The 14,301-nt window shown below is 41.9% G+C and overlaps 1 protein-coding gene across 14 annotated transcripts in view; it reads right to left on the minus strand.

The window, feature by feature from the left end:
- CAMK2D (calcium/calmodulin dependent protein kinase II delta) overlaps window positions 1–14,301 on the minus strand; it is a 613,333-nt gene that overhangs the window by 174,409 nt on the left and 424,623 nt on the right. The gene's annotated exons all lie outside the window — the stretch shown is intronic.

Below are 14,301 nucleotides of genomic sequence, written 5' to 3' on the forward strand. Positions count from 1 at the left end.
TCATTTGTCACAGCAGCCTAACTACTTTCAACAACAAACTCCCTTTACTACAACCATGTTTCCTGTGATTCCATCTATTCTGTAAACGAATATTTGTAATCTTTATGAAAATGTTGCTGAATAAGACACACCATTGAGAAAGCATTTCGTTTTCCCTCAGTGCTAGTTCTAATTAAACTAGTCTCCAGTTATTTGTGTTAAAGCTTTTCAGTAAAGAACATCATTTGAGAATGCAACCTGAATTATTTTCACAATTAAAAATGAAGGGGTTCATTTTCAGCAACTGTCTGCCCAGCAGATTTAACTGGATACACTTATCTGGCTAATTTTGGCAAGTTATCCAGTGGCTGCACCACTGAATATCCCCCAACTGTCTTAACGTCAGCTGGATAAGTTATCTGGCTAACTCTGAATATCTCCACATGGAAACACACCTGGAACACGTCTATATTATCTGGAAATATTCAAAAGTTATCCAGCTAAATGCCGTTGAATATGGAGTGTTATGTCATATCAAAGCATTTGAATGTTCTGTCTTTATTTCAAAATGTTTGCAAGTGACCTATTAGATGGGAATTACTAAGACAAGAAATTTGTATTTACATCAAGAGAAAAATGGCATTGGAACAACACCCTCCCAGAACAGCCTTCCCCTTACAGCAGTGTTTCCCAACCTTTTCATGCCTAAAGTACACCTACATTAACAAAAATGTGGTGAGGCACACTAACCTCCACAGAACAGGCAGTGGAGACATAGAGAGAATTCATATGATCAAAAGAAGAATTAAAGGGGCACTGAAAGCCCCACCAATCTCTCTTCGAAATTTTAAAACAAAGGGAGAGAGGGGTGAAGACACTCATGAACCCATCATGATAAACCAACTCCTATAGGAGAAGGGAAAAGGTGGTGTGATGTGGGCTCAGGGGCCCATGCAAAATAGTGCCCTCAGCCTAGCGCACAGCTTGATGTGCGGTTGGATGCACGTTTTGGATGCACTAGAGTAACAACTGATGCAGTAATGGGATTAGAGCATCCAAAATGTGCGTCCAAACCATTGAGTATATAATAGTGCTCATTACATGTAAATGCCATGAGGCTATGAGCTATTAACCCTGTTTGCAAAAGATCACCGTGTGCCCGACGCGCACATTTTAACTCGCAAAAATTAACGCCAGCCCCAGAACTGGCATTAAGTCTTGACACGCCCAAAGCCCCAACAAAAAAGCAAAAAATACTGCTTTTCTTTGGTTCCTCCTACTTAATATTGTCGCAATACTAAGTAGAGGAATCACAGAAAGCAGCATCATGAAAAAAAAAAGTCTTGACTGTGGTCAAGTCAGGAAAACGGACGCTCAATTTACGAGCGTCCGTTTTCCTAACCTGTGGCTGTGTGCGGGTTAAGAAAATGGACGCTCGTAAATTGAGTGTCCATTGTCCTAAATTGTGCACAGCCATGTCTCCTGGGTGCCCGATGCCATGGACACGCTGGGGACACACAATTTATCCCTACAGCGTCCTTTTTAGTGTGGCAGCTCATTTACATATTGCATCGGGTGCCCAGGAGCCATGGCTGTGCACACGTTAAAAAAACGGGCACCCAGATTGGATACACGTTTTTACGAGCAGCTTATTGCATTGGCCTGTCAGATAATTTTGCTGTTGCATATAGCTGCCGTAGCTCCTTCACTGCTGCTGCTCTCAGCATTCAAAGTAAGTCACATCCAGTGCTCGGTACACGCTGTCTCCCTGTCTTCCTCAGCCTGGAGATATGACAGAGGCTTGAAGGGCTCACAGACAGGGAAGATGAGGAGGTTCATGCTGTAATTAGCAAGAAGAGACCTGCATGATTACATATATTCTCAGGAAGGAGTTCCTATCAGTTTAAGATCCATCACTGGTGTCTCTTTTGTTGTAACATGCTGAGAGCAGAGCCAGGTGCTGGCCTGAATCTGAATATCAGGTAGAGGTGACTTTTCTGTGGCACACCTGATCAGGTCCGAAGGCACACCAGGGTGCCATGGAACACTGGTTGTGAAACACTGCCTTACACAATCCCTAGATAGAGGTGAGAGGAATCTTAGCAACACCAACATACATGAAAATAATTTCTATCAAACATTGAAGTCCATAAGCTAATCAAATTCTTACTTAACTCACAAAGCAACAGAGATATCAAAGCTTTTTTTCTGCATAATTCACCTAAAGAAATCAATGTATGAAAAAAAGTAAACCAAGGGCCACTTGCACAGAGAGTCAATGATCAGTGAGAGATAACTGTGCTAAAATTCCTTAAATCTTATTTTCCAAATGTTCTGTGTATCATTGCTTAATGCTCACTGACAATTTACATAAGTGAAATAAAATCAATAATTTTTTTTATAAAATAAAAAAACCCCCAAAAAACCCTAATATAGCCAGACAGCAGTGCATGGCATGAAGCCTCTAAAGCATATAATTATGAGGAAGGCCTAATATTAATATCAACACCCGTTATCCCGGTAAACCAGTATAATCACATACTGAATATTTATTTTATTTATTTATTTCTTTAGGTTTTTTATATACCGGCATTCATGAACAAGTCACATCATGCTGGTTTACATAGAAACAAGGGGTGCATAGAACAGTAGAACTAAACTTGTGCAAGGGGAAGCAGTTACAAAAAAACAGGGGTAGGATAACTGGGAAAGAGAAAAAAGAGGAACGGTGGGGCGTAAAAATTTGTAAAGAGTTAATTACTTAATAACTTAATAATAATAACGTAATGAATATTTACAGTAACATTGTTACAGTAGGAGGTGATGGTTATGAGTTGTCCGGGAAGGCTTGTTTAAAAAGCCAGGTCTTTAATCTTGAATCTGTAATCTTTAATAACCAGTAAACCGGTATAATCACTAGAGATGTGAATCGGAACTGGACTCGGTTCCGATTCCGGGTTCGGGGACAATCGGGGAATTTTTTTCGTGCGGTCCGATCTTTTTTTTTTTTTATCGGCTGCGCCTGAGCCGAAACAACTACAGTGCACTGATTAGGGGTGTGCATTCGTTTCCAACGTATTGGTAATCCGCAACATATAGGGCCATATTTGTTGTATTCGTGGGGAAGCGAAACATATTGTGATTCCCCACGAACAGAACAAATCTTCACCGAATTATTCGGCCGTCTAAAAGGGCAAATTTAAACAAACCCCCCACCCTCCTGACCCCCCCAAGACTTACCAAAACTCCCTGGTGGTCCAGCGGGGGTTCCGGGAGCAATCTCCTGCACTCATGCCGTCAGCTGCCGGTATTAAAAATGGCGCCGATAGCCTTTGACCTTATATCACAGGGGCTACCGGTGCCATTGGTCGGCCCCTGTCACATGGTAGGAGCAATGGATGGCCGGCGCCATCTTGTGCTCCTACCATGTGACAGGGGCTGATCAATGGCACCGGTAGCCCCTGTGACACAGTAAGGGCAAAGGCTATTGGTGCCATTTTGATTACTGGCAGCCGACGGCCCGAGTGCAGGATGTCGCTCCCGGACCCCCGCTGGACCACCAGGACTTTTGTCAAGTCTTGTGGGAGAGGGTCCCCCCTGAAAGGACCCAGGTATTTCTGCTTCACTACTGTTAAGCACTGCACTATATCCCAGATATAGCAGAATTCACTATGACGACTAGGCTGCTAAAGACAATTATTTCTTTTTATTTAAGAAAGAAAAAAAACACAGGATTGTGAAGTTTTCTTTCCTGATGTTGATACCATGCAAAATGGTAGAAGCTAGTCTAAAGAACAAAATTTCCGGCCATTTAGGTAGACATAGGTTAATGGGGCAGACCCAAAATGGACTTAGCAAAGGGAATTCTTGTTTTACAAATCTATTGGAAATTTTGAAGGGGTTAATAAACATATGGACAAGGGGTGAGTTGTCTGATATAGTGTATCTGGATTTTCAAAAGGCATTTGACAAAATCCTTCATGAGAGGCTCTTCAGGATAATAGAAAGTCATGGGATAGGAGTTATGTCCTATTGCAGATTGGTAAATGATTAGAAGATAGGAAACAGAGAATAGAACAGAATGGTCTAATCTTTCAATGAAGAAAGGTAAATAGTGGCGTACCCCAGGGATCTGTACAAATGATTTGGAAAAGTGTGAGGTTATTACATTTGCAGATGACACAAAATTGTTAAAAGTAATTAAATCACAAACTGATTGTGAGGAACTGCAAGAGGATCTTTCAAGTCTGGGGGTATGGGCATCTAAACAGGAGATGAAGTTCAATGAGGACAAGTGCAAAGTGATGCATAAGGGGAAGAATAATCCAAACTATAGTTACATGATGTTGGATTGTATATTAGGCGTCACCACCCAGGAAAAGGAATCTTGGAGTCACAAAAGATAATACTTTGAAATCTTTGTCTCAGTGTGCAGGAGCAGTCAAAAAAGCAATAAAATCTTCAGTATTATAAGGAAATGAATGGAAAATCAAATAGATATGATAATGCCACTGTTTTGACCCAAGGTAATCCAGGACCTTGAGTATTGTGTGCAGTTCCGGATATGACAGAGGTCTATAAAATTACAAGTGGCATGAAATGGGTAAATGGGAAATGGTTATTTATTCTTTCCCAATAGTACATGCCATGAAGTTAATGGGTAGCACTTTCAAATCAAATCGGAGAAAGTTTTTTTTTTCACTCAGCACACAATTAAACTGTGGAATTTGTTGCTAGCAAAGGTGAAAGCAGTTAGCATAACTGGGTTAAAAAGGGTTTGAACAAATTCCTGGAAGAAAAATCCATTAACCACCATCAACCATGTAGACATGGGGAATCCACTGCTTATCCCAGTCATGAGCAAGAAGGATTGAACATATTCTTTGGGATTCTACCAGTTACTTGTGATCTTGATTGGCTACTGTCAGGAGACAGGATACTAGACTTGATGGACCTTAGGTTTGACACAGTATAGCATTTCTTATTACCTAGAATCCAAAGTTGCTGCCTGGGAAAAATCTATATCACCACCTCAATGCAATCTGTACTGTAGCTTACTGAACCTGCCAGGCATACTCATGGGTAGGAATGTGCTATTTTGTTGTATAATTACTGCAGCTGAAAACTGAAAAGGAGGAATAGTGAAAGGCAGAAGTTTCAGAGGAAAAAGACATTTGAATGTGCTTTTTCACCCCTAGTTAAATGAAACATTCACGTGTGTGTGTGTGTGTGTTGGGGAGGACCTGTCTAAATCATATAGATTAGATTGTGGGATACCACAGGGTTCCCCTTTGTCTCCTCTGTGTTTAATCTCTTTTTGCAGCCTTTGGGTGCTCTTATTCGGGAACAGGTATTTAATGGATTTATCTATGCTGATGATGTGCAACTAATTTTTTCAGTGAAGGAAGATGTGTCTGAATCATTGTCTAGAATCAATGGAGGGCTAAATAACATATTGGGATGGGTTGTCTCTCAAAAGCTTTTAGTAAACGTGGAGAAGACAGAATGGATGCATATAGGGACAGAATTTCGAAGGAAGTTATCAATTTGCAGATAGGGGATGTGGTAGTTGAAAGAAGCAAAAAAGTGAGGAATCAAGGGGTGTTATTAGATGAGGCCCTAACTTATGGATACGCATATTTCTTCGGTGGCGCAGAGGTTTTGGTTCCGGCTTAGACAGTTGGGGAGACTTTGAAATTTCTTAGAGACACCGGTTTTTAGGTTGGTGGTTCAGGCATTAGTCTGTCCAGTATTAGATTATTGTAATGTTGTATTGGTGGGTCTGCCAAAAAAAGAGTATAAAGCGCTTACAGTTTATACAAAATATGACTGCATGTTTGATTTTCGGTCTTTCATGAAGAGAGAGTGCAACACCATTATTAATGCGCCTTCATTGGTTACCTATCAAAACAAGGGCAAATTTTTAGTTAATGACTCTGATGTTGAAGGCAATCAATGGGGGTGGGGGTGCAGGGTATCTACAAGAAAAGATCAGATGCTATGTCCCTATGCATAATTTACACTCTAAATCGGCGGCATTAGTGTTGTTTCCATCTAAACAGGACTTCTGTAAAGTGTCTAATAGGAAAAACAAGTTCTCAGTTAGCGGTCCTGTGTTGTGGAACTCGGCACCTTTGAAGGTGAGGGCAGAACAGAACAATCTCAGCTTATTTATGTATTTATTTATTTATTTATTTGTGGATTTTTATATGCCGACATCCGTAGGAACATCATGCCGGTTCACATTATAACTGCTTAAACAAAAAGAGCGAAAATACATTAAACAGGAAGGGGGGAAGGGGGAGCAGTGGAGAAAAGAGAAGAGAGGGCGGCAGTAGGAAGGATAGGGAAAGAGAGAAACTGATAGGAACTGTAAGGCATACATATTAAAAACTAGAAGCAATAAATATACAAGTTAACTGGAGGAGTACATGACCATTGATGGAAAGGGACTAGGAGATGTAGGGGGAGGGAGGGACAAGGGAGAAGGAAAATGATGAGAAAGATGAGAGAACTTATAATTTTTACTTTTTTTTTAAAAAACTCTGCTCGGGGCGAGAAAAAATGGAGGCAGGGTAGCTGGGGGGAGGAGGAGAAAATGAGTGGGCTAAGTGATTGGTGGTCTAAACTATGTTTGGTCAACATCTGGATATGCCATTTTAAAAGCCATGTTTTGAGTCCTTTTTAAAATTTGAGCAGACTAGGTTCTAGGCGGAGATCAGTGGGCAGGGTATTCCATAGGGAAGGGCCAGCAATGAGAAAACCCTTTCTCTGCTGGAGGTGTGTTGTGCAGTTTTTAGGGTGGGGGTGTATAGAGTTCCAGCAAGGTTGGATCTGGAGGGGCGGGTGGATGATCGGAAGTGTGGTGCGTTCTCGAACCAGGTATGATTTTGATTGTACAGTAGATTGTGGAGAATTTTGAGTATTTTGTATTTTATGCGGAAGGCAATAGGTAACCAGCGGAGGTCTTTTAGGATAGGGGTAATATGGTCGGATTTAGGGGTGTTTGTGAGAATTCTGGCCATAGCATTTTGTAATAGTTGGAGAGGTTTGATCGTGGAGAAAGGGAGGCCCAGGAGTAAGGAGTTGCAATAATCCAATTTAGATAAGATAGTAGCCTGTAGGACTGTACGGAGGTCTTGGGTATATAGTAGGGGTTTAAATTTCTTTAGGATGTGTAATTTGTAAAAACCTGCTTTTATGGTATTGAGGATATGAGGTTTGAAATTTAGGTGTTGATCAAGAGAGACACCAAGGTCTCTCACATTGCAGGTGGCTGCTTCGGGGAGAGGAGAGGAGTTACTTAAGGCTGGGAGCGTGCGTACTGAGGGATTGGAGATTGTAAGGATCTCCGTTTTTGTTGCATTTAAGGCGAGATGTAGGTTTGAGAGAAGGGTGTTGATTGAGATAAGGCATGATTCCCAGAATTGTATGGTTTTGGGAGGGATTCTTGAAGCGGGATGAGGATTTGAACGTCGTCAGCATACAAGAAAAACTTTAGGCCAAGGTCAGAGAGGAGGTAGCAGAGGGGAAGGAGGTATATATTGAAAAGTGTAGAGGAGAAGGAGGAGCCCTGAGGGATGCCCTGGGTGAGAGGAATGTAGGAGGATTCGCAGTTAGCTATTCTTACAGTGTAATTTCTATTATTGAGGTAGGAGGAGAACCATTGAAAAGCTGTGCCTGAGATGCCGATCTCTAAAAGGCGGGTGAGAAGCATGTTATGATTGACGGTGTCAAATGCTGCAGATATGTCAAGGAGGGCAAGTATGTATGATTGACCATGGTCCATGCCCTTAAGTATGGTGTCAGTGAGAGTAAGAAGGAGGCTTTCAGTATTACGGGCTTTACAAAAGCCAAATTGAGCCAGGTGAAAGGTGTTGTGTTCTTCAAGGAATTCGGTAAGCCTTGCATTGACTATTTTCTCCATTATTTTTGCTATGAAAGGCAGATTAGAAATAGGGAGATAGTTAGCTGGATTACTGGGGTCGAGATTAGGTTTTTTAAGGAGGGGTTTAACTACTGCGTGTTTAAGGGGGTCGGGTACTTTACCATGTGATAGGAAACAATTGATTATATCAGCCAGGGGTTTTGAAATGGTAGCGGGGATAGTAAGGAGGGTCTTTGTAGGGACTGTGTCAGTGGGTTGTACGGCAGGTTTAGCCTTTTGAAGGATGCGTTCGATCTCTTTAGCAGAGGTGAGCTCAAGGGACTCAAGGCTAGCGCTAGAATTGTTGGGGAGGGGGGTGACAGGAGAGGGATTGGTGGGGAAACGTTGAAGGACATTTGCGATTCTGTTTCTAAAAAAGTTCCTCACATTTACTCCCGGCATTTTCTTCAGTAGATGGGGGGGGGGGGAGGGGGAGGGGGTAGTGAGTTCTATAATGTAGGAGAAAAGCGCATTGGCGTTAAATTGGTATTCATGTATTTTTGCGGAGTGGTAGTCTCGTTTAGCTTTTAGTGTGGATTGTCTGTATGTGTGAAGAGAGGATTTGGAGGCAGCTGTGTGCGCTGGGGAAGGGGTTTTCCGCCACATTCTTTCTTTATTTCTCAATTTGTTTTTTAGCTTTTTTAGTTCAATAGTGTACCAAAGTTTTTTTTACTGACTTATTGTGGAAGATTCTTTTCTTGACTACAGGGCAGACTTCATTGGCTATGTTGGAGGTGAGATTATTCCAGGCCTTTACCTCTTTCTTCAGGAAAGAGGTAAAGGCCTGGCTTTTTCCATCTTCTCTTGGAAGATTTTATGTTGTGAGTGGAATAGACAGATTTGGGAGTTTTTAATGCTTTGAATTATTTATTTTGAATGTATTTTATTGTGTTTTAATTATAAACTGCTCTGGCCAGATCTGGAATCTGATGTGCGCCATATAAGAAATGAGAAATAAATAAATAAATAAATAAATAAATGTTTCCTTAGATGGTAATAACCATTAAAGAACAAAGTACAGCTAACATGTATATATTAAGGTTAGGAGGAGGACATTTGAATGAGACTAGGATTGCTGCTATAATGACTCACAGAACAGTAAAGATGGAGAATCACTAAGGTCCATTTTCAGCTATTAGGCAGCTGACAATGTTACCCACAAAATCGCATTTGGATAACTTAATTGGATTATTCGGTGGCATGGAGGAACTGCTGAATATACCCAACAATTTAAAAGTTAGCTGGATACGTTTATCCAGCTACTTTATGACTAGTCTCGAACAGCCCTAAAGTTATTTATTTAATTTATTTATAAGAATTTGATATTCTGTTTTTTCTCCCCTAAAGGTAGGACCAAAGCAAATTACATAAAGTAATAAAGCACAGAGTGTACAATTATGGATACATACAGATATGAGGCAGATATGTATCTGTCATCCTTGGGTGCTTTAATCTAGCTGTTGGGGATTATATATTATATTTACACAGATCACATACAGTTATATATTCCTTGTGCTAATGATGGCACATTGCCATTGTTAATAGTATAGGAGTGCTTTGATAAGATCAGGGGCTGGCTGAATAACTGTGGGCTCCTACTGAACATCTAGAACACAATAATATGGTGGGTGTGTAAACGCTCACCAAAGGATGATGTGATGAGTATTCCATATGATAACATTTTAATAATTTTGCTAACTGAAATTTGAGACCTGGGCTTGTACCTAGATTCCCAGTTAACGTTTAGATCCTACAACCAATACTTGATGAAAAATTCATTTTATAAGTTGAAGTTGTTGAAACCACTCAGGCATATTCGTATTCCTGACCTGGTTAAGCTCTAGTTTCTAGGACATTTAAATTTTCACAGTTGCCTATTAGTTTGTCTTCCCGCGAAGTCATTAAGCGCATTACAACTAGTGCAACATGCTGCTGCCATGTTGATCAGTGCCGCTAGATACTATGACTTCAAACCAGTTTTACGTCCCTTATGCCAGGGAGATGGAGGCCTCAATTTAGAATGACAGTTGTCATTCATAAGTTGTTGTACACTGATACTAACTGCACTATATCTCACACCTTACGTTGAACCAGTGCATATTCTGAGATCCTCAGATGCTAGTTTGTTGGAATTACTAGTTGCCAGCACATATAAGTTGCACAGCACATGAGTTAGAGGATTTTATTACATAGGCCTACAGTTGTGGAATGCATTCCAAGTGGAATAGAGGGCTGAGAGAGACATCAAACTGTTCAAAAAGAGGGTGAAGGCTCTGTATTTTAATATGTCATTTGAATCATGATTTTAAGTGCAGCCCCCAACCCGGTGTGTGTGCCCTGCATGGGTGGGGCCATAAATGTATTTGTAAGTTCTTTGGGCCAGGAACTCTTGACTAGCTCTTTTCTGTGCCTCCTTCCCCAGGTGGATCCTTTGGCTTGGGGGGAAAGGGTTCCTTTCGGGTCCCAGTGCAGGGATGGCTGATATCCTTATATACAATCCAGGAGGAGGGATAATCTCTATTCTCTGTGTACTGAGTGCTGAGTGCCCAAATCAATACGCTGGAGCCATGGCTTACTGTCCAAAATTAAAGTCTTTACTGCAAACACTAATTGAATAATGGCACAATAAATATGTTTCCAGCATCACAGTCTTCCTGGCTCTTTATACAATCCTTTGTCCTCTTTTCATGCAGAAGCCTTTTAAGTAGGCGAGGGATCCATCCACCCTCCTGGATTAGGAAAATGGTGGTCACAGTGGGCAGGGCAAGCCTTGGGTGTTGGGAAAACCCCTTCCAAGATGGCCAAAAGTCCTGTCTCTGCATAGAGAGCAGATCCTCTCTTTCTCCCCAGGGCATGAAGACTCTGGATAGGTGTCCTTCACATTGTAAACAGGTTCTTACTCACAGTTGGTAGTTCTTTTGTATTTAAATCAATGGGGATCCCTATTGGGAGGGATCCTGGATGGAACTGCAGCTTTACAGGTCCGTGGATGGGTAGGAAGAAAACACTTCCACCCAGATCTTCAAAAACAGTTTCTTCTGGTCCCCAAAAACAAAATAACACCGACGTTGCCTCTTGCAACCTGGCCACCACCTCGGAGGGCAGGTCTTCCTTATCCCTGGGAGTCCCAGACACAGGGTTCCCCAAGCCCTGAATCCAGGAAAGGCGCAGGGGTCCAGCAAGGCTCCTACCACAAAAAAGTCCAAAAACCGAGATATTCCTAAGACAACCACTTTGGGAGAAGAGTACAGCAGTGGAGCCCTTGACTCGTCCTGAAAGATCCAAGGTAGGATGGAGCCCAGGTCCCCATGTAGGCCAAAAATACAACTGAGGCAAAAATCTACAACCTTCCTCCAGAGCTGCAAAATTACACTGCTCCCACAGCCCTTGGTGGAGTTTTGCTATAAAACCTCTGATTTGGGGTGTCCATTGCAGCACCCTCAAGGGGAGGGCTGCCCATGAATGGATCCTCCACTAATTATTTCTTTCACTAATTGCATTAATATTACTTCCCAGGACTTAATGGTAGCCCAACAGAATGCTCGGGTTACATACGTGTATATCATTTATTATCTCTGTTGTATATTTGTTGTAATTATTGTTTTAACTCTGTATTTTATGATTGTGTTTTTAATGACCAGATTCACTGTCTCTCGGCTCATGTGTTATATAAATATAGAACTGTGTGCAAGCAGATATATACTTACACACACACACAGATTTCTTTTTCAGATGGGTATGCCAAACTAAATTGCTGTTTTAAACCATCACTCCTGTTTTGCAATGCAAACTGTACTGCTAGATAAATCCAATGTTCTCCCATATTCTCGAGTGTCATTGTGGCTTACTGAACTAAAAAAAAAATGCAAAGTATAGATCTTATTTAAGACTTTAGAAAAACTGTTTGGACTTTCTACAGTTAATGACTATTGTAATGGAATCAAAAAATTCTAAAACAACTGGTGCAAACAGATCAATGTTATTAATGTTTCCAGTTAGACTATGATCTTATTTTTCCCTGTGGGCGCTCTCAAGGGTTTTTAGTATTTTTAATTAAAAATGAATGAATATAAAATGGAGGATAAGAACTTATTTTGGAGGATAATGAGATTATGTATGGCTCAATTGCCATGTGAGGGGAGCCAACCCATGCTGAAAATGGAATATCTTTATAGCCTACGGCATCTGGAACTTCCAAGAATTCTAGTGTGCTGGGATACCAAGACATCAAGCTATATTTTAATGAAAATTAATAGCTAGGTAAATTGTGATTCCATACACAGTGTACCAAAAAACAATAATTAGACAGAGTAAGGCATGCAGCATTTTACATATACACAAAAGGCAGATTATCTCCCACTCTTTGAAACCTACCAGATGTAAAGAAGAACAAAAATGTTTTTGCATTTAATGTACAATCAAACAATCTGAAGATCAGCAGAGAAATCAGAGACTCCCCAAAATCTGTGAAGGCCACTGAGTTTAAAGATCTGAATGCGAAAAGGATCAGGGTAAGGCATTTAACTCAAAACCACGATTTTTAAAAGGGAGGAAAGTGCTCTTTTCATGTAAATAAAAGTTGCTGATTTAAGAATCTGGTGCTTTCTTCAGTCTCCTGCCAAAAGATATTGTGCTAAACCAGCAAAGAAGAAAAATGCGAGAGGAGTGTTTTGGCAGGCTCTCTACGGGAGGAGGTGGAGACAACAATGGTAACAGAATGCAAAAGAGAGTGGCATAAGCACAGAGGATCCCTAGTGGCTAAAGATGTGCAGTGAATCCCTGGGATGACCTGCGTAGGCCTCTGTATGTCTGCACTTTGCTTCCAAGAAAGCACCGGGGTGACCTGCAAGGAGCAGAGGTTACAATCCTAAGCAGCAGTGCTACAGAAGGCACCAGGGTAAGCTGCTTGGAGAGAGCATGCTAAAAACCCAAACTTCAATGAGAATGGGGAGGCTGAATTTTTTTTGGACAACAGCCTCACTAATTTTGATGCCTGTAAGGATTACTATAAAACTTGGTAAGAAGGCATGGAAGAGGGGCCTGGGTGTTGGAGTAAGTACTGGTCTTGTAAGAATCACAAATGGAGATGACAAGGCCTGAAATGGTCTCTACCAGCAGAAATGGTGACACCAGTACCTTTTTTTTTTGTGTGTGTTTGTTTTTGTTTTTTGACCCACCAATTTTTCTCATGTTCCTTTGTTATTTCCAGGTCAGCTGAAGCCAGAGCTGCGATCGCAACTACCTGGGAACGTTTCTCCTCTTTTATATATTCACCCAACATACCTTGCCTGGTCACTGCAGGTTGCTAATAAGGTATGAACATCTGCGGGTAGTTTTTCCCCATCTCGTTTTCAAAGGGAAAGTATGCATGTACTTCCTCCATGGAAAATGGTGCAAAGTCCAGAAGAAAAAGTATCCACGGACTTTAATCTACCTGCAGACATCCCTTAGAAATCAAGAATACTGTCAACCTCAACTGGGGATGTGTGTGTGTTATAAAAGTAACATCCTAGTTTTGTGGCACATTTCTTAGGGGTAGAATGCTAAAAATCATGAGCTGGAGGAATCTTATTTTATGGTTTGGTTACTCTGGTTTTGTGCCGCTCGATGAGACACGCTGGCTGAAACCTCCGGATTTGATTACCTTAATTTCTGATTTCCTCGACTCAATGCCTCATACGAAGAGGAAGACGAGATTGAGGGGAGCTGGGTAAAGCTCCTCTCCTTTAGAGACCTCACAGTCGTGAATCGGGAGGTTTTTTTGCGGCGGCTGCAACGAATACGCTGGGAGAGCTGGTCGCGGCGGGGATAGTTGTAGGGCGTACACTGTCCCCTTTGACCCTGGACATCTCGTTGAGCCCCGGCGCGCCAAGCAGGCCTGCACCACCATGCCGTGAGGTGAGCAGAGAACTAGGGATGTGAATCGTTTTTTGACGATTTAAATCCGATATATTTTAAATCGTCAAAAATCGTTAGAGCCGCGATACAATAACATTTCCCCCGATTTATCGTTAAAAAATCGTAAATCGGGGGAAGGGGGAGGGGAAGGGGGAGGGCGGGAAAACCGGCACACTAAAACAACCCTAAAACCCACCCCGACCCTTTAAAATAAATCCCCCACCCTCCCGAACCCCCCCAAAATGCCTTAAATTACCTGGGGTCCAGAGGAAGGGTCCCGGTGTGATCTTTTACTCTTGGACCTCCGTGCGTTGTAGAAATGGCGCCGGCGCTGCGCCGGCGCCATTTTGTTTTTTTGTCCCCCGACGTCAGGAGCGTAGGAGATCGCTCCCGGACCCCCGCTGGACCCCCAGGGACTTTTGGCCAGCTTGGGGGGGGCACCTGACCCCCACAAGACTTGCCAAAAGTCCAGCGGGGGTCCGGAACGATCTCCTACC

The sequence above is a fragment of the Rhinatrema bivittatum genome, chromosome 1 (assembly GCF_901001135.1).
Source record: "Rhinatrema bivittatum chromosome 1, aRhiBiv1.1, whole genome shotgun sequence".
Taxonomy (NCBI): Eukaryota; Metazoa; Chordata; class Amphibia; order Gymnophiona; family Rhinatrematidae; genus Rhinatrema; species Rhinatrema bivittatum.